This window comes from Pleurodeles waltl, chromosome 6 (genome assembly GCF_031143425.1).
Source record: "Pleurodeles waltl isolate 20211129_DDA chromosome 6, aPleWal1.hap1.20221129, whole genome shotgun sequence".
Lineage (NCBI taxonomy): Eukaryota > Metazoa > Chordata > Amphibia > Caudata > Salamandridae > Pleurodeles > Pleurodeles waltl.
The window spans coordinates 1,338,722,490-1,338,748,964 of NC_090445.1; positions in this window are offsets into that span (position 1 = coordinate 1,338,722,490).

The following is a 26,475-nucleotide window of genomic DNA, read 5'->3' on the forward strand; positions in this document are numbered from 1 at the left end:
CTCAATGAAGGAAACAGTGAATTTAAAATCAATATGTCTCACACATATTCTTGTACACAGAAGTTCAACGGATTATTTAGCAAAACTGTTCGTCCTTCCATTTATCCAGAAGATCAAGATCTGCAGACCACAATTTACTATCCATTCTATTACAGGACAATTGGAGCTAGAACCCTTCTTGTGCAGAGATCTTCTCTGTAGAACACCATCTCTAGGCTTTTAAAGCTGGAGAATCACCTTCTCTAATTCTCTGTTTACAACATAAAAAAATAAAAAAATAAAAGCCTTGCAGGACAAGGAGGCGCAGGGGGAAACAATGAACAAACTGATGGAGAGTAAAAAAGAGAGTGCGGGGTGGGGCAGGGATCGTAGGGAGGGAAACAGCACACAGGGGGAATGAAAAGAGAACAACAGATCACATGCACTCCTCATGGAGTCCTAAAAGGAAAATATAGTAATTCTGATAATGTGAGGAGACAAAGCATCCAATCAAAAGGATGGTGAGGAGGCTACGCTGAAGAGGAACAAACAACTACAAGAAAGGAAAGAAAGCCTTTTAATAAGCAAGCAAATGTAACTGGCAAGAATGAATACCAATGATAAGCAATGATCTGACCAACATTCCACTTCACGTATTGTTAATCCTCCATAATATGTCTCTCAACAACAGACAGCTTAAGCTATATGTGTGCAAGACCTAAAAAGGGGGTGACTACTCGTTTAATTTCAGTTTCACTTGTCAGAGGAGCTCATGTTAACTCAGAAAGCTCAGCCCTAAAAGGAATAGTTTATTATCCACTCATTCTTCAGAATTTCGATAATCAACTAACATCCAATAATCAGAGGACAAGTTATTCATTTCTGAATCAATGGGAGAGTACCCTCATTAGAAAGCTACAGTTAAAGATAAGCAACTTTTCCTTACTAAGAAACAGATACATCTTGACTGTGAGACCTATTAGCTTTGTAAAAGTATTTTAGCCATGCTGAGCAGGGTGGCAAGATGCTAAGGAGCATGGTAAAAAGATTACAATAAAAGGGCACTATGGCGCAATCAGGTCATTTTGTATAGACCAGCAAGCTCTATTATGCATGCATGCCTATAAAATTATGCTGGTGCCATTTATTTCTAATCAATCCGAGGTGGATTAGTAAAAAAATAGATGTTGGGCAATAATGCTTTTAAAGATGACAGTCCAGCAGAAATTTGCAAAAGCAGGGGAAAGGAGCACACTATGGAGAAGCACATGAAGAAGAAAGAATCGTGAGAGAAGAAGCACATGTGGGCAAGTGCATCATGGAGGGTCAGGGTTGGGGCACACAGGCAACAGAGAGCAACATAGAGCAAAGCAGAGAGGGGAGGAGAAAAGTACACAAGGGAAACATCCGGAAAAGACACGCCGTCTCATGAGTGCTTAACTAAAAAGAAAAATGTAGTCCAAAAAAAAGTAAAGAGTGGAATGACAAAGGTTAAGAGATAATGATCTAGAGATGGACAAACACAGAAGAGGAAGACAGGCCCACATAAGTCAACAAATAAAAACAAGTTGCGTGATACTAAAGCTAACCAATGGTAAGCAGTGAGCACACTCTAAACACACTGTAACCTAAAAATGATTTCTATTGGTGAACCACAATCTATACATATTATCCGGGATAGTAACCTGGTTCCAGAGCTTGCTGAGCCTGTAATTCTTGCTAGAGTGATAGCACTTGCAGGAAACCAACCATTTAACACGACCAAGAAAATTAATGGAGGAATTAAAACTTGAAAACAAAATCATTAGTTCATGCTAATGGCAGTAAGATTAACATAGTTTTGGCCAATTAAACATGTTGGCCCCATACTGTTTGCAGACTAATAATTAGATGTTTGTATACATAGATGTTCAACAGATTCTATGGGTTGTATATACCTATGACCCAGTGCAATAGTACATGGTTTATTACGATTGGAAGCCTGAAGTGGCCCTGCTCAAACTGGAACTTCTGGTAGGCCCATTACACTGTTTTCAGGGGTGAGCTGTTATCCTACTGAGCTAGCTTGCTGGCTGGCTAATAGGGGATGCTAGAAATTTTCAAGTAGATGAAAATGTGACTCTTCCCAGCTAGAGAGCACATTTTTTTTCCGAATGTGTCTAAATCCAAAGCATTCTTTTTGGCATTGTAATTGTCACTTCTCGACCAGCTTAGTTTCTTATTTGTATGACAGATTTTGAACTCCACAGATGCCAACTAAAGGAAATAGCATGCAGGTGTTTACTGTGATACTGACCACATAAGTAAAGTGCTATTTTCAGTTTTCACCTTTATCCTAAAGAAGATGGAGCATTTATTTCATGTCTGCCCTTGGGGAAGTCTTTTGAGAATTTATGTTGACATTGATCTAGCACGTTCTTTTCTTACATGGCTAATGGACTTTTATTTGCTCTTCACTTTTAAAATCTTTTTTATTTCCGCCATAACCAAAACCCATGAAATAAATGTTAATGTAATTTTCATTCAAAACACTGATTAAGAAGGCTACAGTTCAACACAGAAACTTGAGAACTGATTGGAAGGTGACATATTTGCTGTCCTTTCAATCGCTCACACTCCTCTTTGTAGTTTGCTGCTAATTGTAGTTCTCTCAATCTGGCAGCAGACTGCAAGTGCTGGCCCTAAAAAAAAACGAGAAGGGAAAGGGTGAAGGGATGGAAGCAGGGGGAGGCTGTTGGAGCTAGTGACAGCAATGGTGGAGGTAAGCCGAGAGAGAGCAACATAAAGGGAAAGGTAAAGGGAAGCACACAAGGGAGGCAGCAGGAAATACATGCACTCTCATGGAGTTCTTACACGAAGAAAACATACATTGAAAATGAAAGGAAAAATGAAAAGGAAAACAAGTGACAAAGCACCACAGCATCCATGAGCGTGAGCGCAAAGGAGACACACAAAATGGAAAATAAGTTTGCTTGCAATCAAACAAATCTACAAACATGCAATTATCCATGTAATAGAGTCGGTCCCTAAGGCGGTAAAAATACAGCACCACAGAGAGACAAACGTAAAGGGTTAACCAATAATAGCAAAGGATTTTTGAAAGGCAATCCTACAAACGAGTGAAAGTGATGGGTGTGAGGTGGGCATGGTTAAAAGCTCAGATACCGACAAGACATTGAAAAAGCAGTGTTTGTGAGCTGCTTATGCTTTACCTAAAAAAAGAGATCAAACCTATTGCATTGAAATAACTTTTCCCAATGAGTGCATCATGTCTACTGCTTTTGTCACTGGCTTGTCACTGTAATAGGCTCAAATCAACTGTATTAAGTATAAGCTTTCCAACAAGGCAAACATCAATTATAATACAATAAAATTGCAAATATATACAAAATGATATTTGTCAAACCAATATTAATTGGCCGTAAGTGGACCCAACAATGTTTTTATAGTGCAATTCTTTTATGACAATGGTTTGTTCCAGTGAGTTACTGACATCAACACCCCTGCCTACTACAGTAATCTGGGAGATAGCATGTAAAAAAACCTGCCTACAGCCCATAGCACTGTGTAATACTAATCCTCCAATAAAACAAATACTTTTCACTTTAAATAAGCTGGGCCTACTGCTGTAAGAAACTGGATTGGACGGGGCAGCTTCCCACCTTAAGGAGTAATCACAACTCATGCCATGGAGAACCCCTAAATTCACTAAATTAATCTGGGATAACCCTACCTCCCGCCTGGTAGCTATGACACATAGCAGACAGGCTTAATTTAGGGCAATATGTGGAGTACTTATGCAGTACCAGAACAGAAAGACAATCAAAATGCAAAATAATCAGAATCCCAAACCAAATTTGAACAACTAAAGTAAAATGTAATAATCAACATGACAAAAAATTCAATAAGAGGACTCAGAGATATGAATGTTTAAAGTTTTCACTAGAAATAGCACCAAGAAAAAGTAAAGTGCCAATGATAGTCAATGATTGTAGTAATGATAGTCAATGATTATAGTAGACCGGGGCCAAGGTGCAATTACAGGCTGACCGTAATGAAGCCTGTGTTGAATACTGCAAGTAGATTGGACAAGGTGAAATTCTGGAAGCAATAGAGTTCAACAAAGATTTAAGTTCCAGTAGGTCTGGGGAAAAAGCTTTTAGAAGTTTCCAAACTTTCTTTTGGTGCCCAGACAGCCACATGCTTACACTTCTTAAGTCACTCATGACCTCATGGGAGGCACCTAGAGAGTCACAACATGTCAAGTAGAGGACATCAGCAGGATCCAGTCCAGGTTCTGCTGCCACCGTTCAACTCGGTTATTCCAGGAAAATGCCTCTTGCAACTTGTTCTCCCCCTGTAGCCACAGACGAGGTCAGCCAACTGACCCTTGGAGTCTACTTCTTTTTCCTGGTTACAAGAGGGTGTAGGTCCAGTCCTTCAGAGATCTTCACAGGGGACATACAACAGGACAAGTTCTCTTCTGATTGTCTGCACATCCACAAAGTATTCTGAAGCAGGTGTCTGGAGATGCCACAGTTATGTCTGGCACCAGCTAGTGGGTGGGAGTAATTCAAGGTTACTTTTTGGTGGAAACTTTTTTAAGTCACAAGTTTCTGTTTTTGCCTGTTTGGGCACCTTTAGCACCACTTCAGAGGGTCCAGTACATATGGGGAACCACTTGTAGGGCAGGCCTTACTTTAAGCAGAGTCCAGGTGTGGGTTCATATTTGTTGGACTTGATTCTGTCTCTGTAGCTCAGAACAGGATGCCATCCAACCAGATCTTGGAGTTACTCTGGCAGTCCTAGGATCAAGCAGCAAAGCAGGCCTCAAGCAGCAGGTGGTCCTCTGACGGTACAAGGCTAGGCTTCAAATACCAGGGCAGTCCTCTGAAGTGCAAGCCAGTGCATTTGGGGTCCTCCGAGGCTCAGGAGGGTACTGAAGAGTAGGTATAAGTGTTTCATATTTATACCTGGAGCCAGCCTATGAAGTGGGAGAAATTTCTAGATCCCCCCTCACATCTGGTTTGGGAATTTTCTTTACTTTCCTGCCCAGGCTCAAAGAGGTCTAGGGTGACAAATGACTGTTGTCAGGATCTTTGTGAGTGTGCTGGAGGCAGCACATTTGAAATGCAAGTGGAGCAATGAACTGGCCCATCTTGCCAGCACCTACTCCCTTTTTATCGCACTGCCTGTGGGGTATACCCAAAGGTCACCTGCCAACTATTCACATGCAAGTGACCTGTGACACTGGCTGCAAGCACCAAATGGTTAGTGTTAGACCTGGCATCCTTGGCATGGTCTCTCTTAACTTTTTGCCTCTGTTTCCCAGGTTTTTGCTTTGTGCTGAACTCTGTTTTTGCTGTTTTTACTACTGTGGCCACTTTACCACTGCTGACCAGTGCTAAAGTGCAAGTGCTCCCTATGTGAAATAGTATGTGTAATTGGCTTTTCCATAATTGTCATATTCAATGTATTAGTAAGTCCCTAGTAGAGTGCACTAGAGGTGCCTAGGGCCTGTAACTCAAATGCTACTATTGGGCCTGCAGCACTGCTTGTGCCACCCACATGAGTAGCCCTGTAAACATGGCTCAGACCTGCCTCTGCAGTGTCTGTGTGTGCAGTTTTAAACTGCCAGTCTGTCCTGGCAATTGTACCAACGTGCCAGGCCCAAACCTTCCCTTTTTGTAAATGTAAGGCACCCCCAAGGTAGGCCCTAGGTAGCCCCATGGGCACGGTGCAGTGCATGTTAAAGGTGGGACATGTACTGATGTGTTTTACATGTCTAACAGTGAAATACTGCCAAATTTGTTTTTCACTGATGCAAGGCCTACCTCTCTCATAGGTTAACATGGGGGCTGCCTTTAAATATTCATAGAGTGAAGTTTCCATTTGAGAACAGATAGAAATGTGGAGTTTGAGGCCTTTAGACTCACAATTTAAAAATACATATTTTAGTGAAGTCAGTTGTTAGATTAGACTTTTAGAAAGTAGGCATTTTCTTGCTTCAACCAATCTGTGACCCTGCCTGTTTGCGGATTTTCTGTCTGGGTCAGACTGACAGCTGGGCTGTTTGCGCATCTCCTCTAGAGAGTGACACAAAGGGAGCTGGGGTGTAGCTTTCATATCCTGATGAACCATCTGGGCTAGAGTAGATGGAGGATTGGTCACTTACATCTGAATGGGCTGTGCCTGCCCTCACACAAAGCAGTCTCCAGCACCCTGGTGTCTGTCTGCGGCCTGGCCTGGGTAAGGCAGGATCCTGTAAACAACAGAGACTTTTATTTGAAGTTGGGCAACTTAAAAGGCAGAAAGTGGTAGACTTATTCGACCCAAAACCTCATACTTTAGATATCTTCAAGATTTTCTTCTGGAACCAAGAGGAACCTCTGCCAAGAAGAAGAGCTAAAACGCTGAGGAAAAGTGCTGCCTCTGCCTATGGCTGTGCTTTGTTGGGCTATCCTGCAGTTGCTGCTTCTCCCCGTGAAAGGCGCAAAGACTGGGCTTTGTGATATATTCCTGCGTGAGAATAATCTCCAAGGGCTTGGACTGAGCTTGGTCCCTGTTCTGAAGTCTCAGGGCCATCAAAGATTTACTCTGTCAGCACCTGGACTCTCTGCTGAGATTCCTGCAATGCCAAATGGTGTCTAATCCAGTCCATGTGCCTTTGAAATGAGAAAGTGGTGGAAAGACCGCGCCCAGCACCAGACCCCCTGGGCCCCCCCAGACAACTCTACTCCCCCCTCACCCTCCACTCACTCAACCCAGGCCCTCGCCCCACCTGCACCCTTCCCAACCCCACACACCAACCACAGCGACCCCCCAACCACAAACACTCATGGCCCCTTCACCTGCTACACCTGTCATTTTGCCTGCTCTACATACCTCACCCCACACACCAACCACAGCGACCCCCCAACCACAAACACAACACCCCCAACGCAATACACACCTGCTCTGCCCCCACCCCACCAACCAGCCCCACTGCACACCACCCCACAACCAGAACACACCCCACTACAACACCTTCATGCACCACACCAACACCACCCACCACAACCACCTCAACTACCTGCTCCTCACTACCTGCTCCCTTCACAAACATGCTGTAGAACTCTGGGATCTCATCACATCACACTCACCTGACATCGTCTTCCTCACGGAAACCTGGACCAACCCCTCCTCAGAACCCGACATAGCCATCGCCACCCCCAAGGGATACAAACTCCAACGCAAAGACCGCCTCAACAAGCCAGGTGGTGGCATCGCCATCCTACACAAAGACACCATTACAGTCACCACCAACTCCCAAGGCACTATCAGCAGCACAGAACACATGCATTTCCTAATCCACATTAACAACAACTCCACCCTCAGAGGTACACTAATCTACAGACCACCAGGACCACGCCCCGCCTTCTGCGACACTATCGCCAACAACATCAGCTCGCACGCCCTCACCTCCACAGACTACATCCTCCTCTGTGATTTCAACTTCCACTTGGAGAACATTCAAGACCACAACTTCACCTCCCTCATAGACAACCTCACCAACCTCAGACTCAAACAACTGGTCACTGCACCCACCCATACAGCAGGACACACGCTTGACGCAATTTTCACCTCAAGCCAACACATAACCTACACCCACACCATGAAGTCCACTGGACTAACCACCACTGCGTCCACTTCTCCTTCACCAAATGCCCCACACACCACCATCAACACACCACTACCGCATGTTGGGACAAGATCCCCACAGAACGCCTGAACTCCCATCTGGCTCACAACCTCCCCCACCACACCAACTACCCCAACACAGGAGCACACAACCTCTCTAAATGGATCACTACCTGCGCAGACACACTAGCCCCCCGCAAGAAAACACATCATCACCCGCAACATCAAGAACGCCCCATGGTTCACCCCCGAACTCCAAAACTCCAAGCGCAAATGACGCCAAGCGGAGAAAATATGGCGACAAGAACCCTCTACAACCAACTTCTCCACCCTCAAAACTTCCATCCGCACCCATCACCAACTCCACACGTACCACCAAAAGAGATCACTACAAGACACGCCTTGACAACAACTCCCAAAACAGCAAAGAACTCTTCACCATAATTAAAGAGATAGCCAAAGCCAGCAACATAGACCCCCCACACACACAGCCCCTTTATGACGCCCTCTCCAACCACTTCCACCACAAAATCCTGGACATCCGCAACATCTTCATACCACACCCACCCACCACACTGAACCCGCACTCACCCAACTCAACCCCCGCTCATGACTCCCCACCAGACTTACCACCTGGGCCCCTACCACACATGAAGAAACCAGAAAAAAACATCAATTCCATCCACTCCGGATCCCCCTCCACCCCTGTCCTCATCGCATCTACAACAAAGCCAGACCAACCATCGCCCCCATACTCCGGAACATAATCAACTCCACTTTCGACTCCGCCACCTACCCAGACCCCTGGAGGCAAGCAGAAATCACTGCTCTCCTAAAAAAAACAAAGCCGACCAAAAGGTCCTCTCCAACTATCACGCCATCTCCCTCCTCCCTTTCCCCACCAAGGTCACCGAGAAACTAGTCAACACCCGCCTATCCCACTTTCTCAAGGAAAACAACACTCTTGACCCCTCACAATCCGGGTTCAGCAAGAACCACAGCACAGAAACCGCCCTCATCGCATCTACTGACAACATCAGGATCAGAGTCGACAAAGGCGAAACCGTTGCACTCATCCTCCTAGACCTCTCCGCAGCTTTTGACACTGTCTGTCACCACACACTCCGAACACGTCTCCGCAACACAGGAATTCGCCACAAAGCCTTAGACTGGCTCACCTCCTTCCTCACCGACCGGACCCAAAGAGTCCGCCTTCCACCTTTACACTCCACTGCTACCAAAATCATCTGCGGAGTCCCCCAAGGGACCTTCCTCAGCCCCACACTCTTCAACATTTACATGATCCCCCTAGCCAACGTCCTCCGACCACACGGAATCACTATACTCTCCTACGCAGACGACACCCAACTCATCCTCTCCCTCACCTGCAACCTCACCACCGCCAAAACCAACCCACACGCTGCTCTCCTCGACACCGTCAACTGGATGGCAACTAACCACCTCAAGCTTAACTCCAACAAAACCAAAATCCTCATTTTCAGCCCCATCGAAACCATATGGGACGACTCCTGGTGGCCCACCGCCCTAGGCCCTCACTCACCCCCGCAAACCACGCACGCAACCTCGGCATCATCCTGGACCCCTCCCTCTCCATGACACAGCAAATCAATGCACTAACCTCCTCCTGCTTCCACACTCTCCGCAGTCACCCATGCACCCATCAGCAGCAGACTAGACTACGGTAACGCCCTCTACGCCGGCACCACACTCAAACTCAAACGCAAACTCCCGAGAATCCAGAACACAGCCACATGCCTCGTCCTCGGCCTCCCCCACCACAAACGAATCTCACTGCACCTCAAATCCCTTCACTGGCTCCCCATAGACAAGAGAATCACTTTCAAAATCTTCATCCACACACACAAATCCCTCCACAACACCGGCCCAACCTACCTCAACGAAAGAGTGAACTTCCACACTCCCACCCGCAACCTCCGATCAGCCGACCTCGCACTAGCAACAGTCGCCTGCATCCAATGAACCACCACAGGAGGCAGGGCCTTCTCTCACCTCGCCCCCATAACCTGGAACTCCCTCCCCACCAACCTCCTCAAAACCGAAGTCCTCCTGCTCTTCAGAAAAAACCTCAAGACATGGCTGTTCGAACAGTAACCCCCCCTCACCGCCCCCGCCTCACAAGCGCCTTGAGACCCTCATGGGTGAGTAGCGCGCTCTATACATTTTTTGATTGATTGATTGATTGATTGAACTGACTTCGGACGACTCTGGACTGATGCCGCTACCACTGTATTACTGTGTGTTTTGGTACAAATACTTTTCACATTGTCTCTGGGTTGAGCCTTTTTGCTCATGCCAAGCTACCAAAAGGGTGTGCAGGGGTTACCCAGGTGTGTGTTTTTCCCTTTCCCTGACTAGAGTGAGGGTTCTTGCTTGGACAGGGGGCAATCTGACTGCCAACCAAAGACCCAATTTCTAACAATTAGGACAAAGAAACTCCATCTTTCTAAAAGTGGCATTTTCAGACCTGTCTCATGAAATAAAACTTTTCTATTATATTAAAGGGGATTTTAAATTCCAATCTTTTTTAGACCAAACATGACTTTTCTACCTGTTCCAAATCAAAAGATAGTAACTCAATGAAATCCAGTGGGAGAGGTAGGCCTCACATTAGTGACAAATGAATTTAGGTGGTTTTCACCACCAGAATGTGAAAAACTTAAAAGTACATTTCCAACTTTTTAAACAGTCCTATGGGCTGTTTAGGACCTACCTTAGGGTTGACATATATATTAAAAAGAGAAGTTTGTGACTGGCCAAATCTTTATTCCACAATGTCAAATTGGCAATTTTAAACTGCAGACAGGCTGCAATGGCAGGCCTGATTTGTTTTAAAGGGCTACTTAAGTGTGTGGCACAATGAGTGATGCAGGCTCAATAGCAGCATTTCATTTAAATGCCCCAGTTATTCAAGGGACTTATGAGTAAATTAGATGTGCCAATCTGCAGTTGCTGCCGGTGATTCGACAAGGAAGGGGCATGGGTGACTTACACACACATGCACTCGCTCATCTACATGCACATTTACTCACAACCCCATGCATTTACAAGTGTGCACACATACGCTCACCATTCACAAGCACACATGCACAGACTCACCCTTTCATAGCACATACTCATAAATACACTTACATTTATATACACACATGCACTCACACATTAAACATTGAAACAAAACAACTCTTAGCACTGGGCACTTCATGGCTTAAAACTAAAGCTTCCATGTTCAAGGTTTCAGTGACTTTCATTGTCATTCACTGTCATCTTGAGGGAGAGGTCTTCCAAGTGTTTTGCTGGGCGGAGGAGGTCACACCCACAAGGCTGTGACATGTTTTGCTTGCCAAGGTGAGCTCAGGCAGCCACAGGCTGAACATTTAGGCCCATAGTTATACTTTGTGATGCAAAACTGCACAAACAAAGTTATGCGTCAAAATGTATAGCACTGGCTTCAGTCATTCCAGAGAGCTAGCCAAGCTCAAAATGTATGGAATCCTGCTAGCCGGCGCTAAGGGTGGGCTAGCTTCTGGGAAAATGACGTTAGTTGGGTGGGGGTGACAGTATGGGAGAAGGGTTTTTACTTTAAAAAATGACGCTTTGCTGGTTAGAGGCAAACAGATGCCGTTAACCAGTCTAGTGTAATTTCCTGCCACAAAACCATCCATACCACATGACTCCTGTCTTCTCAAAGAGAGGAGTCATGGCCACTACCCAAATGGCAGCACAGGGACAAGTGTACCCTGGGCATGGCCATTGCACCCAGTGTGGTGTAGGGGGGACCATTTCAGGGACCCCAATGGCACTTAAGTTTTTTTTTTTAATACCTGTACTTACCCTAGTTACCTGGGATGGGGTCCCCCCATCCTCTGGTGGCCTTACTGTGTGGGTGGGGGTGTTCCTGGGGTTTGAGGTGGGCACCTGTGGGCTCTTCCCATGGTGGTTGACCATGGAAATGGGTCCACAGGTCCCCTAATGCCTGGTCTGACCCAGGCATTAAATAATGGCACTAAACTAGCTTAGCTCCATTATTTAGGCCCGCCTCCCACCCATGCACCATTTTTGCATGGGAGGATAAATGAGAAGCTAGGCGCTTTGAGTCATTTTTTGAACGGGAACGCCTACCTTGCATCTCATTGACGCAAGGAGGGGTCACACATCCAAAAATGACGTTAACTCCAATATTTTGATGGCAGGTGGGTCTTGCATCCCCAAAAAAATATGGAGTTAAGTTTGTGCTGAATTTGCGTCAACAGAGTATACATATGCCCCCTAGAGCATGCGCAGTTCCTGGCTCCTTGACCTGAACAGTTTCTACAGTTAAGCAAAGTTTTACTATATATAACAGCACATTTGTGTAGCTTGACAATATATATATTTTCAAGATACTTAGAAGTGCAGTTAAGAATAGTAGTCCATACTTATCTATTTGCACTTACCGTTTTAATATTTTGATCCTCATTATTTTTTACATAATATTTAATCCACACAAAATGTATGTAGGTCTGTGATGTAGGTCTGCGATCTTTCGGTGGAAGAACGTAGCGAGGGAGTTGCAGAGTTCTTGTGAGGGCGTGATGACGTTGGAGCTGGCGCTGGGGTTGGAGAGCTCTTTGACGATGTTGAAGAGTTCTTTATGTTGTGGGTGTTGTTGTCTAGTCGCTCTTTGAATGATGTCCTTTTGGTGGAGCGGATCAGCTGGTGGTGTTCACGGGTGGCGATCTTGAGGGCTGACATGTTTCCTGTGGTGCGTTCTCTGCGCCAGGTTTTTTCGAGGGTACGGCAGGATTTCTTGGATTCTTTGAGGGCGTCCGTGAACCACAGGGGTTTCCTGATGCTGGTCCCGCTTGGGTGGCTTTGAAGTGGAGCAAGGTTTTCGGTACAGTTGGTGATCCACTGTGTGAGGCTGAGGGCTGCGTTGTTGGCGTCAGTGGTGATTGCTGGTGGGTTTTTGTTCAGTGTTGAGAGGAGCTGCTCTGTGGAGATTTTGCTCCAGTGTCTTCGGGGGATTTGTTGTGTGCGATGGTGGTCGGTCTCCCGTTTGAAGGTAAAGTGGACGCATCTGTGGTTGGTCCAGTGTAGTTCAGAGGAGTGGCGGTGTTGTTGTCGTTGTTTTTCTCCAGGTGGAAGTTCAGGTCCCCGAGGAGGATGTAGTCTGGTGAGGCTAGGGCGTGCGGGCTGATGAAATCTGTGATGATTTCACTGAATTGGGCGCGTGGGCCCGGGGGCCTGTAGACGAGGGTTCCTCTGAGAGTGGTTCTGGGGTCGGTGTGGATCTGGAAGTGTACATGTTCGGCGGCGAGGGGGGTGTCTTAGGTGGTGGTCGTGATATTGGCGGAGTTCCCGTAGATGATGGCGATTCCTCCACCGCTTTGGTTGATGCGGTCCTTCCGGGCGATCTTGTAGCCATCGGGGATGGCTATGGCGATGTCAGGAGCCGAGGAGGCGTTCATCCAGGTTTCTGTGATGAAGGCGACGTCTGGTGCTGTTGTGTCCAGGAGGTCCCATAGTTTAATGGCGTGGTTGTGGATGGAGCGTGTGTTGAGGAGGATGCACTTGAGGTGGTTGTTGGTTTGAGGGCCGGTGGGAGGTCTGCAGGCTCAGTGAAATGTGTACTTGCAGGCTTGACAGATGAAGTGTCCATGAGTACGTTTAGGTCTGGCTTGGTAGCAGGTGGCTGTTCGTCCGGGGTTGAGGGCGTTGAGGGAGGCGGCGTCCTATCTTAGTCGGGTGTTTTGAGCGCGGTGGGGGGCAGGGGTTCTGGCGCTGGGCGCGGTCCAGGTGCAGCAGCCGCCATAAGAGGGAAGGGGGAGGAGGGGTCAGCTGGGAGGCGGGAGGCGGGAGGGAGGACAGCGAATGGGAGCGGGGGGCGGGCCGCACGGGTTGCAGCAGCGGGAAAAGCTGGAAAAGCGGGAAAAAGCGGGGAAAAAGCGGGGAAAAAGCGGGAGAAAGCAGGAAAGCGCACAGCAAGAGAAAAAGAAACGTGAGAAAGCGGGAAAGCGCACAGCAAGAGAAAAAGAAACAGTGGAAAGCAAAGAGCAAAAGAGAAATGGCAGGAAACAGTGGAAAGCAAGGAGCAAAAGAGAAATGGCAGGAAACAGTGGAAAGCAAAGAGCAAAAGAGAAAAGGCAAAAAACAGTTGAAGGTCAAGAGAAGAACCTGAAATACCTGCAATACCTGAACACCCTAGCAATGCGTGGCAGGGGCCTAGGCAGGCGGAGCTGCAGCAGCGGGGAAGCGACCTACCCGAGGGTCAAGGGTCGCTGTCTCTCCCGCACAACGGCCGCCATAAGAGGGAGGGGGGAGGAGGAGTCAGCTGGGAGGCGGGAGGGAGGACAGCGAATGGGAGCGGGGGCGGGCCGCACGGGTGGCAGCGGCGGGAAAAGCTGGAAAAATCGGGAAAAAGCGGGAAAAAGCGAGAAAAAGCGGGAAAGCGTACAGCAAGAGAAAAAGAAACAGTGGAAAGCAAAGAGCAAAAGAGAAATGGCAGGAAACAGTGGAAAGCAAGGAGCAAAAGAGAAATGGCAGGAAACAGTGGAAAGCAAAGAGCAAAAGAGAAAAGGCAAAAAACAGTTGAAGGTCAAGAGAAGAACCTGAAATACCTGCAATACCTGAACACCCTAGCAATGCGTGGCAGGGGCCTGGGCAGGCGGAGCTGCAGCAGCGGGGAAGCGACCTACCCGAGGGTCAAGGGTCGCTGTCTCTCCCGCACAACGGCCGCCATAAGAGGGAGGGGGGAGGAGGAGTCAGCTGGGAGGCGGGAGGGAGGACAGCGAATGGGAGCGGGGGCGGGCCGCACGGGTGGCAGCGGCGGGAAAAGCTGGAAAAATCGGGAAAAAGCGGGAAAAAGCGAGAAAAAGCGGGAAAGCGTACAGCAAGAGAAAAAGAAACAGTGGAAAGCAAAGAGCAAAAGAGAAATGGCAGGAAACAGTGGAAAGCAAAGAGCAAAAGAGAAATGGCAGGAAACAGTGGAAAGCAAAGAGCAAAAGAGAAAAGGCAAGAAACAGTCGAAGGTCAAGAGAAGAACCTGAAATACCTGAAATACCGGAACACCCTAGCAAGGCGTGGCAGGGGCCTGGGCAGGCGGAGCTGCAGCGGCGGAGAAGCAACCTACTCGAGGGTCAAGGGTCGCTGCCTCGCTGAAGAAGGGTGATACCCTGAAACCGGTCCCAGGGTGCTTGTTTCCGTTCCAGGAAGGAACTGGCCTGGCAGTTCGGGCCGGACAGTTCCCATGAGGAACAGGGTCAAGACTGATTTGCATATGGCTGGGTCCAAACTGGAGTGGCATGGTGAGCAAAAGAACGATGGATTAAACCCAGATCTGTGACTGGGGGTGAGTGTTTGCATTGTCAGCACTCCGTCCACCATCCTTTTGTGTTGCTAAAGTTGCCCCAAGTGGGAAGGGTATGCCCAGATGTGGGTCCCTTGCTCACTGTGTCACTGGAATTAAGCTAGTCTGGCTGAAGAAGGGTGATACCCTGAAACTGGTCCCAGGATGCTTGTTTCCGGTCAGGGAGGACCTGACCTGGCAGTTCGGGCTGGACTGTTCCCATGAGGAACAGGGTCAAGACTGATTTGCATATGGCTGGGTCCAAACTGGGGTGGCATGCTGAGCAAAAGATTCAAAATGCTGGGTTAAATTAATTCACTTCACACCCAGCAAGTGCATAAACACAGATGCTCAGCTCACCCTTAGCAAAGCCGGTGAGCCATGTCAGAGAGCGCTGTGCTGAGTACTGCAGTGCCAAGCTCCTGTTTTTATGTGCCTGCAGCATCTAATGTGCACTTATTTATTCCGATATTTCTCTGAGTTAGAGCTCTATTTTCAGACAGAACACAGTTTGGAAACAGCGAGCAGGGCTTGCATCTATGTTTCTGAGCTATGCTATCTAAAGTAGTGCACTAGTATGGAGAAACAGCAAGTTAAATGAATTCACTTCACACACAGCAGGTGCATAAAAAAGGCACTCGGTTCTGCATTGAGGCATTGGAGCTCATCATGCTATGGTCTTAGGGCACACTCCGGGGCTCAAGATGTATCAAGATGTTTCCTGTGCTACACCAGTGCAAAATCTCAAATATAAATGCATAATGTTTAGATTGGGAACACAACGGGCCCGATTTACAAGAATCTGGCTCATCAATACTGATGCGCCAGTTTGCTTGTGTCTCCCGTGCCCCACCTAAAGACATCATGTGTGCACCATAATTATACTGCGGCACATCATGCCGGTTGTTAGGCCAATAGCATCAGAATTATTTACGCTATTGTGGTGCTTTTGCTCCACTACCATTAAAATGTGTGATGCTAGTGGAGCAAACTGCAAGAGGCCCATAGGTTAATATGGGTGTGTCATTTTAACGCCTGCTCCGAGCTGGCATTAAAAATAAGGCCAAAAATGGTGCTGCAAAACCTTGTAGATTTCCCTGTACCATTTTTGCAGACCTTCTAGTGCCAGAATGCTCCCTTTCATGCATTATGCCCGAACAGGCATAATGTGGACGATAGTGTCGCAAAGTGATGCAATGCATGCGTTGCGCCACTTTGTAAATATGGCGCAACGAAAACTGCCTTCTTGAGCCACATTAGTGTAAAAATGATGCTAGTGTGGCACAAGGAGGCACTCGTGCCTTGTAAATCTGGCCCAAAAAGACCATATTATGGTGGTCTTTGCTGGCTCAGCAGGAAGCCGAGTGCCTGTTTTTAGTGTTTGTTAATGTGAAAAGTGAATTTATGTAACTCAATATTTCTCTAAGTTAGTTTTTAAAAACAGCTGAGAAGCAGTGAGCAAGGTATGCCTCTTTCTACTTCTGATCTGTACTGTCTGAAAAAAAAGCACTCCCAGAGACATTTCGGGTTATATGAATGTAAAATGTTCTAGCATTTGCGACAAGAATTTTTAAATCTGTCAAGGACACCGAGGATCATGCTTCTCTTTCTATGTTTTTATTTAACAGCATCAAATAAGATTGACGTTTTAAAACACTACATTTCCAATCAAACCATTGTAATCACCTTACTAACCATATAGCATGGCCCTATAAAACATGAATACATCAAAAAACACTTCCTCTTACTTTGCATCCCAGAAACAGTTAATTCACTGGCTCCGAAACATCCCAAACAAGAACAAAGAACATTAGTCCAAAGGAAAAAAACACTCCAGAATCCAAGGCCGCAGGACATCAACTCAAGAAGTCAATCTGAAACACAGCGGCAGATTCCCACGAACGTGGATCATATAACAGAAAACGGCGGAAGACAATCATTTGTCCTCTTGACTCAAGATAAACAATGGAGAAGGCCAAGCCATAAACTCTGTCTCCAGAATCAAGGAAGACAATCATAAAATCATTTGTCAGTAAACCATCAAGGCAGGGAACAATTCTAATAGAACTACAATATATATAATGACGACATCTGAGTATATAACATTAATAAAATTGAATGCCATCACGGTGTGAGATAATCCTCACCTCTGTGTACTTAATAGAATTGAGAATTCTTGTTGCGAATGCTAGAAAGTTTTACATTCTATGTCAGGACTGGAGACTCCGATTATGCTTGTTTAAAGCTGAGCCATCACTACAGAAGATACATCCATTCTAGGTGTGCAATAAAAATTCTATAAAAGTAGATTCTGTTGAACAGTCAACGCCCCTTAAAATATCCTCCAATCGTGACCCTGAAGAAAAAGATTTTAAAACCATGGATCCTCTGGCTGAGTGAGGGCCAAATATAGACACATCTACTCCTGCTTTCGACATGCACCATCTCATCCATCTTGCCAAAGTAGCAGATGACACAGGCCGAAATGGTTTTTGTAAGACTATCAAAAGCTGACCCAGCATATCTGTCCGAAATTCAGCTGTACTTACCTCATAATCCTTCAAACATTGCATCGTACACAATTTGGGGCTATCTAGAAAAGCGGGGTCAGATACCAACCTGATATTACATTTCATCCTTTGGGAGATAACAAATGATACTCCCTCTGGTGAAAAATGTTGACCTGCCAGTCTGAAGCTCTCAAATCTGAGACTCTTTTACATGAGATAAGACATAATAGAATAGTCAATTTAGCTGACAACTGCTTCCTGGACAGATATTTGTTGTTTGACAAGGCATCTAAAAACCTAAGGATCACACTGACATCCCAGAGTTCCGAATACTTGGGAAGAAAGGGATTCAACACCATAATGCCCTGTACCAATTTTCTTACGGTCCATAGTTGACCCACAGGTTTCCCCTCAATATCTCCATGGGCAGCAGAAATAGCCAAACGGAAATTATTGAAGGAAAGATAGGCTATCCCTGATGCTAGTAAGGAGGAAAGAAAATTCAATATCATGGTGCAATCTGTGTTAAAGGGATCTGCACCCCATGAATTGCACCAACAACACCAACGTCTCCAAGTAGAGGTATATTGTTTGTGGGTACTAGATGCCCATGCTTGATTAATGTAGTCTGGAGCTTCTCTCAAAATGCTTGGGAGACTCCACTGTTGACTGAAAGATGACATATACTAGTGACAGTTGACCTGTTTGAATCAATGGATGTGGATACCTTATTGGATCGAGAAGTAGACTCTAATACCAGGGAATCAGAATGGGAGGGGCGCAGGCCAACTCCAGTACATTCGGAAACCAAGATTGAGCCCCCCAAAGTGGAGTGATCAACACCATTTCTGCTTCCTGTTAACACAATTGGTCTAGAACTCTGGGAATCATCAGTAAAGGGGGAAAGGCATAGAGCGGAATAGACTCCAATCTTGTAGAAATGTATCCACCCCATCGCCCTAGGTTCCGGACCCAGCTGAGATATTTAAAAAGTTGTTTGTTCAAACACAACACAAACAGGTCGATATTGCAAGAACCACATATATGCTTTAGAGACCTGAAGATGTTCGGATGAAGTCTCCAGTCGCTGGCAGCCCTCAGATGTCGAGAATGCTAATCCGCCACCACATTGCATTGACCCGGAAGATATTCGGCTGTCACTGAAATGTCGTTCTGAAGACAAAAATGCAAAAGATCTTTGGCAGTTTCCGTCAGGAGTTTGGATCAGGTAAAAGAGAGCTTGTTCACATATCGAACTGTTGATATGTTGTCCATGCAAGGGAGGATGCAGCACTTCACTTTGCCCGCTGCAAAACTCTGAATTGCGAACTAACCCGCTAAGAGTTCCAGGCAGTTGATGTGTATAGATAACTCTCTCAGTGACCAATGACTGCCCATTGACATCTGCCCACAATGGGCACCCCAGCCCTAATGGCTGGCATCCAACTCTATAATCATCTCTGGCATTGAGGCAAAATGGCCTGCCATTCCATGCTTCCATGTGGCTCAACCACCAAGAGATCTCTCTTTTTGCGTCCTCTGAAAGGAAGACATGTTGAGAATATGACAGACCCTTGTTCAGATGTTGTATCTTCAAATGTTGATGAGCCCTTTAGTGTAAAGGTTGTGGAAATATTGCTTGGTTGGAGGATGAAAGAAGGCCCACCTGCCAGGCTAGAGAACTCAAGGATATATTCATCTTGTACAATGCTAACCCCAACACTCTCTTGATATTTTCTTCTTCTGAGGAGGGAGAACTAATTGAGCTGACATGGAGTTTACCTGAAAACCCAGAAATTCTGTGCACTGAGTTGGAATAAGAATGGATTATTTGACATTGATAATGAATCCCCACTGTTAGAGAAGAGATATCGACCACTGCAGATGTAGGGTGGAAGTCTGTGGACATTGAGACATAATGATTATGTCGTACAGATATATAATGGGAGGATCGCTTCTGGATCTCAGGGCTTCTACTATGGTCCTCATTATCTTCATGAAGCACCATGGAGCTGATGATAGGCTGAAGGGGAAAACTTTGAATTCATAATAGTTGTCCATCCTTCAAATCTAAATGCACCATCCAATCCCATACTTGAAGAATGTCTCGCAACAAATGGATGCCCTCCATCTTGAAATGATGGTACAGAATCCATTGGTTGAAATCTTGAAGATTGAGGACTAATCATGATCCACCTCCTTTCTTGTCTACCAGAAAAGAGAAACTCAGGAAACCTCTGGGGTGATGATCGGCCACCTCTATCGAATTTTTTACAAGGAGCGACTGTATCTCGTAATGAATGAGAGTATAATCTAATTGGGAAAAATTCAGCATGTGTGGTGGAACTAACTGTAAGGGGGGTTCCGGAAAACTCTACTCAATGGGTCCATGAATCTGGAGATAAGTCAAGCAAGCAGCTATACTGACTCGCAACCCTCAATATTTTTCTAATTGGATTGTACCTGCTATCAGAGATTCAGATAGCAACTTCCATGAGGACCAGCTATCAATTGCTCAAGTTTTTTCCAGCATTTTACCGAGGTCTCTATGAGGTGCACCCATCCTCCTCCTGTGAGGCTGAGAAACTCCTTATCTAGGACATACATCTGCCCTCGATCCCATGTTCTTTAGTTCATGAGTTGGATCGGACTCTGACAACCGAAGAGGTAAAACTGGCTGTATATGAACTTCAATCTGGGAGGACCTCAGACGCAGATGGCTTCCCTACTGAATATTACAAGAGATACCACACTATTCTGACAGCTCATTTGCAGGCCTTTTATACGGAATTTTCATGCAAGTGACTTTCCCCTCAGACCTTGACTATGCCACCATCGTTGTCATACCCAAAGAGAAACATCCTACAGACTGATGATACGCCAACTGACCGATTTCCCTTATTAATACTTACATCAAGGTTTTTGCTAAAGTTCTAGTGACCAGACTGAGTCTAAACTTGTCCCAGCTCATTCATCTAAACCAGGGGTCTCTAACCTTTTCTGCAGCAAGAGCTACTTATGTTCAATGAAAATCATCAAGATCTGCTAAAATTATTAGTATTGTAATAGTGTCCACATCAGATAGCATTCCATGAGTGGCCACCATTTGCAAGCTTACTACCAGCTATCATCTCAGTACATCAGGCATGGTTGCCAGAAGTAACGTAAAAATGGCTTTGTCAATATGGAATGCCTCTAAATGGGTAATACATAACAACCATAGCTACAGTGCCTTTGGTAACAAGATAATAACATTTGTAAAAATTCACCTCAGTGCCCCATGACTTATAACTCATGAGCTACTCGGTGGGGATGCCTGCAGAGGTCTCCACCCTTTTCTGCAGCAAGAGCTACTTATGTTGAATGAAAATCAGTGAGAGCTACTAATATTATTATTATTGCAATTGTGTCCACATCAGATAACATTACATAGGTGGCCACCATATGCAAGGTTACTACCAGCTACTATCATATCAGTGCATCTCAATGTGGTTTCATGCTGGGTAGAAGTACCCATCACTGTATTCATCAAGTGCAGTTGGCCCTCTTCTAAGCACACCATCTGCTTCATAACCTAGCCCTTCTCCTTGTAGACTTCCAAAAAGCATTCAACACAGTTTCTTAGTCTTTCCTCAATGGTGTGCTCCATCGAGGGGGGCTTGAACCATCGTTCCAGAGAATGGTGAGTCTCTTATACAACTTGTCCACTACTTATACAAACTTTCCTTATCCAATTCCCTGGGTGTGGTTCAATTCCCTGACCTCCAAGTTGACATCCTTTGTATGGGCGGACAAGTGATATTAACTGGCATTTACTAAGTGAAGAAATCTCCTTTTGATGGTAGTTTCAGAATGACCAACATTTATGGCTGTTATCAAGTGCATATTGGTTGCCCATAAACGAATGGTTCACAGGGGACAGGGACGACCCAGCTCACTGCCTCCAACTGAATGTTCTGGATTTTGAGGGACTTCTTGATTTACTCTGCGGGGACTGAAGGCCCGTAGTGGCCCCATCCTGTACTCGGGTGGCTATGCTCTGCTGAAGGGTGGCACTTCACTTTATCTGGTGGGATAACCATCTGATGGAGTTGACTCCCCCACAGCGAGGCACATGGCTCCAACAGGTCTTAAGCCTTAAAGGCTTTGTCCAATGAGACTGGATTGGAATGAAGTACTAGGGGGATATTTACTGCAGGGGAACCTTGTTGTCCTTCCAAGAATTCAGAGATCAATACAGCCTATCCTAAACAAGTTTTCCATTTCCTCCAACTGCGACATGCTCTGCAGGTTCACCTCCCACTAGATGCTGAAATCTCTCAACACTACCTGCTCGATGCAAAAAATCTTCATGGGGGTGCATGGATAAGGGAGCTATATCTTCGATTTTTGGCTCACTGATTATCAATGCCCCAGATGGTTTCCCTTTTGTTTAGCAGAAATGGGAGGGTTGGGTGGTCAAGCCAGACGGTGTTGATTGGAGGGAGGTGTGTCTGGCTCCAAGGGAACTTGCAATGTCATTGTAGCTGCATATGATCCAGCCTAATTACCTTCATGCAACCTACCTGATGCCACATTGCAGACAACAGATGAATCGATCAACATAGGCTGCATATTCATGCTGCTCTTTCCCTGCTGCTGACTTCTATCATTTGGCATGGGTCTGCCCGTCTTTATGTTCCTTTCAGGATTGGGGGTTCACAAAATATCACTGGTTCTGAATCATTTAATCAATTTAGGCCCCGGGTGGCAGTGCTGGGTCTCCTGGAGGAAATGGGGGATCACACTTCGAGATAACTTTTATAGAGATGGCTTGTTTGTGGGGGAAGAGAAATGTTGCTCCCCCATGGAGACAATTACCACCCACTCACTGCAACTATTGTGAAAAGGGGTTGAGACAAAAGGATGTCCCAAAACATGACAAAACATGACAACATATGGGGGAAGTGGTGGGCATACCATGGGATACCACCATACTGTGGATGTTGTTTGAGATTACTGTTCTATTCACTATTGTAATCCAGGGATGCTATGTTTTTGATAATTGTTTCACAGTGGTTGATGTCTGTACTATTAAACTTAATTCAATGTGGTTATTAAAAACACTGTAAACTTTGAGACACCATGTAACAAAATAGACCTGCATGCTTTAACTGGCTGCAATTATAATCCAACTCTAAGGGCCATATTTATACTTTTTGACGCAAAACTGCGCTAACGCAGTTTTGCGTAAAAAGAATTAGCGCCGGCTAACGCCATTCTGAAGCGCCATGCGGGCGCCGTATTTATTCAATGACGTTAGCCGGCGTTAGCCGCCGGCGCTGCCTGGTGTGCGTGAAAAAAAACGACGTACACCAGGCAGCGCCGGCGTAGGGGGATATGGAGCTTGGGCGCCAAAAAATAGGGCAAGTCAGGCTGAGGCAAATTTTTCGCCTCAACCCGATTTGCGCCATTTTTATCGACTCCCAACCCCCATAGAAATGACTCCTGTCTTAGCAAAGACAGGAGTCATGCCCCCTTGCCCAATGGCCATGCCCAGGGGACTTCTGTCCCCTGGGCATGGTCATTGGGCATAGTGGCATGTAGGGGGGCACAAATCAGGCCCCCCATGCCACAAAAAAAAAAAAAAAAAACACTTACCTGACCTTACCTTAATGTCCCTGGGATGGGTCCCTCCATCCTTAGGCGTCCTCCTGGGGTGGGCAAGGGTGACAGGGGGGGGTCCCTGGGGGCATGGAAGGGCACCTCTGGGCTCCTTCCGAGCCCACAGGTCCCTTAACGCCTGCCCTGACCAGGCGCTAAAAAACAGCGCAAAAGCGGGCGTACGTCATTTTTTGGGACCCGCCCACTCCCGGGAGTGTAAATACGGCGCACATGCCTCGGAGTCAATTTTTTAGACGGGAACGCCTACCTTGCATATCATTAACGCAAAGTAGGTGTCCACGCTAAAAAATGACGCAAACTCCATGGACTTTGGCGCTAGACGCGTCTAACGCCAAAGAATAAATATGGAGTTAGTTTTGCGTCGGAATTGCGTCAAAAAAAATGACGCAATTCCGGCGCAAACAGAGTATAAATATGCCCCTAAGTGCCTATTGGTTTTGATATGTGTCTTTTATAACAAATGAACGTTTGTTACAACTTTTAATAACAAGCATTTTCAGTGCAATAGGTCTAGCATTTGCTTGAGTTAGAGCTATTGGCATTGTAGACTTTTCTTGCCACGTGAATTGGTCAACCCTGCCTCATAATTTTGTATTTTCCTGCCATGTAATTCCAGTGGCGCTGCATATAACTAAAACACTTCCACTTACCTTCTTCCTCTATCTGCAGCAAAAAATAAAAAAGTTGCCATTTATCTTCCTAAATTAAATCTGCCTTGCTAATTCCAATAGAATACCACTTTCACCACGTTGCCATAAGAGTTGCTGGCTGGCTAAAACAATTGCCCAAAAAAAGACCCAAGAGACCAAAGAGGAGAAATAAAGTAGAGGGGTCACCCAAACATATCAAGAGTGTTCAAACAATCATTGTGTAATAAGAATGTTAAGTTGGCCTGAATTATGGTAATAATTGTAAAAAAGAGAGGCTAATAAAACATATACAATTGTCATAAACACCTTTATCAGAAATAAACTTTTAGCATTAGACTGTAATGCTCAAAACTGACCCTAAAGGACATCATAACAAAAATATATTTTGTAAAAAATATGGTCATGCAACCATATTGTTAGGCCTAGGAAAGGAATAACTCTATACCAAACAGGAGAAATTAATGCAGTTTACCCTTATACTTATCCCCTAGAGAATATTCTTAGGCCTGGCAGTCTTACTGCTATGATCTTACAAACGAGGTCTTTAAATCAAACCTTCTCCCAGCTGTAAAATAAAACTTGTAAAATGAGAAAACTTAAAAAGATAATACATTGTGGTAGGATTATTTTGGAGTCCCCACTAACATAGTGTGGGGACCCAGAGAATGTACGCAGAAAGAGCACATTGTGGTCAATGTTTTGAAGTGGTCCAATTGTCCTAAAAGCACCGCAGGCTGAGTTATGAGCAAAAATGTTTTGTAAAAGAAATGCCACGCAAAGTATTATGGTACAGGTTTCCCTGCCATAAATATTTTAATATGTTGATATACCTACAATGGTTAGAACAGCCCTTAGAAAACACCACAATAAAACAGCATTTTTAAGAAACAGGGTCATGTACCTCTATAATTAGCCCCTGGAGAACATAACCACACAAAAAGAAAATGGTAACAAATATTACAGTGCAACCATATATTTAGCCCCTAGAGGACATAGTGCATTATATATATTCAGGAAAAGCAGGCCTTTAACAATGATATAACAAACAAGGTCTTTAAAACACAAGCAGCTCCAACCTGTAAACAAACATTCCAGCCATGAAAAAGTTTAAACAGACACTGAATGGTGGGAGGGGTTATTATTTTGGTATACCCACTAACCTAGTGTGGGGACCCAAAGCTGATGTAGACAGAAAGAGCATGTTGTGCTGAATGTTTTGGTGCTGATCCCATCGTCCTAGGCCCACCAAAGGTAGAGTTATGAGAATGTTTTGTAAGAGTAAAGCCCTGCAAAGCATTATGGTTACCCTTCTTGTGCAAGGATCTTCTCTATAACACATCTCTATGCTTTTAAAACTGGAAAATCACTTTCTCTAATTCTCTGGTTACAAAATTAAAAAATAAAATAAAAGCCATGCAGGACAAGGAGGCGACGGGGGAAACAATGATCAAACTGGTGGAGAGTAGCAAAGACAGTGTGGGGTGGGGCAGGGATTGTAGGGAGGGAAACAGCACATGGGGGGATGAGAAGAGAGCAAAAGATCAAATGCACTTCCCATGGAGTCCTAAAAGGAAAATATAGTAATTCTCTTAATATGAGGATACTAAGCATTCAATCAAAAGGATGGTGAGGAGGCTACTCTGAAGAGGAACGAACAACTACAAGATAAGGAAGGAAAGCCTTTTAGTAAGCAAGCAAATGTAACTGGCAAGGATGCATACGAATGATAAGCAATGAGCTGACCCACATTACACTTCACATATTGTTAATCCTCCGTAATATGTCTCTCAACAACAGACAGCTTAAGCTATATGTGTGCAAGACCTAAAAAGGGGGTGACTACTTGTTTCATTTTAGTTTCACTTGTCAGTGGAGCCCATGTTAACTCAGAAAGCTCAGACCTAAAAGGAACAGTTAAGTCTCTACTCATCTTTCAGTATTTAGATAAACAACTAACATCCAATAAGCAGAGGACAAGTTAGTCATTTATGAATCAATGGGAGTGTACCCTCATTAGAAAGCTACAGTTAAAGATAAGCAACTTTTCCTTACTAAGCAACAGATACATCTTGACCTTGGGACCTATTGGCTTTGTAAAAGCCTTTTAGCCATGCTGTACAGGGTGGCAGGATGCTAAGGAGCATGGTGAAAAGATTACAATGAAAGGGCACTATGGCGCAATCACGTCATTTTGTATAGACCGGCAAGCTCTATTATGCCTGCACGCCTACAAAATTATGCTGGTGCCGTTTTTTCTTAATAAATCCGAGGTGGATTGGTAAAAAAAAATAGAAGTTGGGCAATAGTGCTTTTAAAGATGACAGTCCAGCAGAAATTTGCAAAAGCAGAGGAAAGCAGCACACTGTGGAGAAGCACATGAAAAAGAAAGCATCTTGAGAGTGGAAGCACATGTTGGCAAGTGCCATGGAGGGGCAGGGTTGGAGCACACAGGCACAGATAGCAACATAGAGCAAAGCAGAGAGGGGAGGAGAAATGTACACAAGGGAGACAGCTGGAAAAGACATGCCGTCTCAGGGAGTGCTTAACTAAAAAGAAAAACGTAGTCCCCAAAATGTAAGGAGTGGAAAGACAAAAGTTAAGAGACAATGATCTAGGGAGGGACAAACAC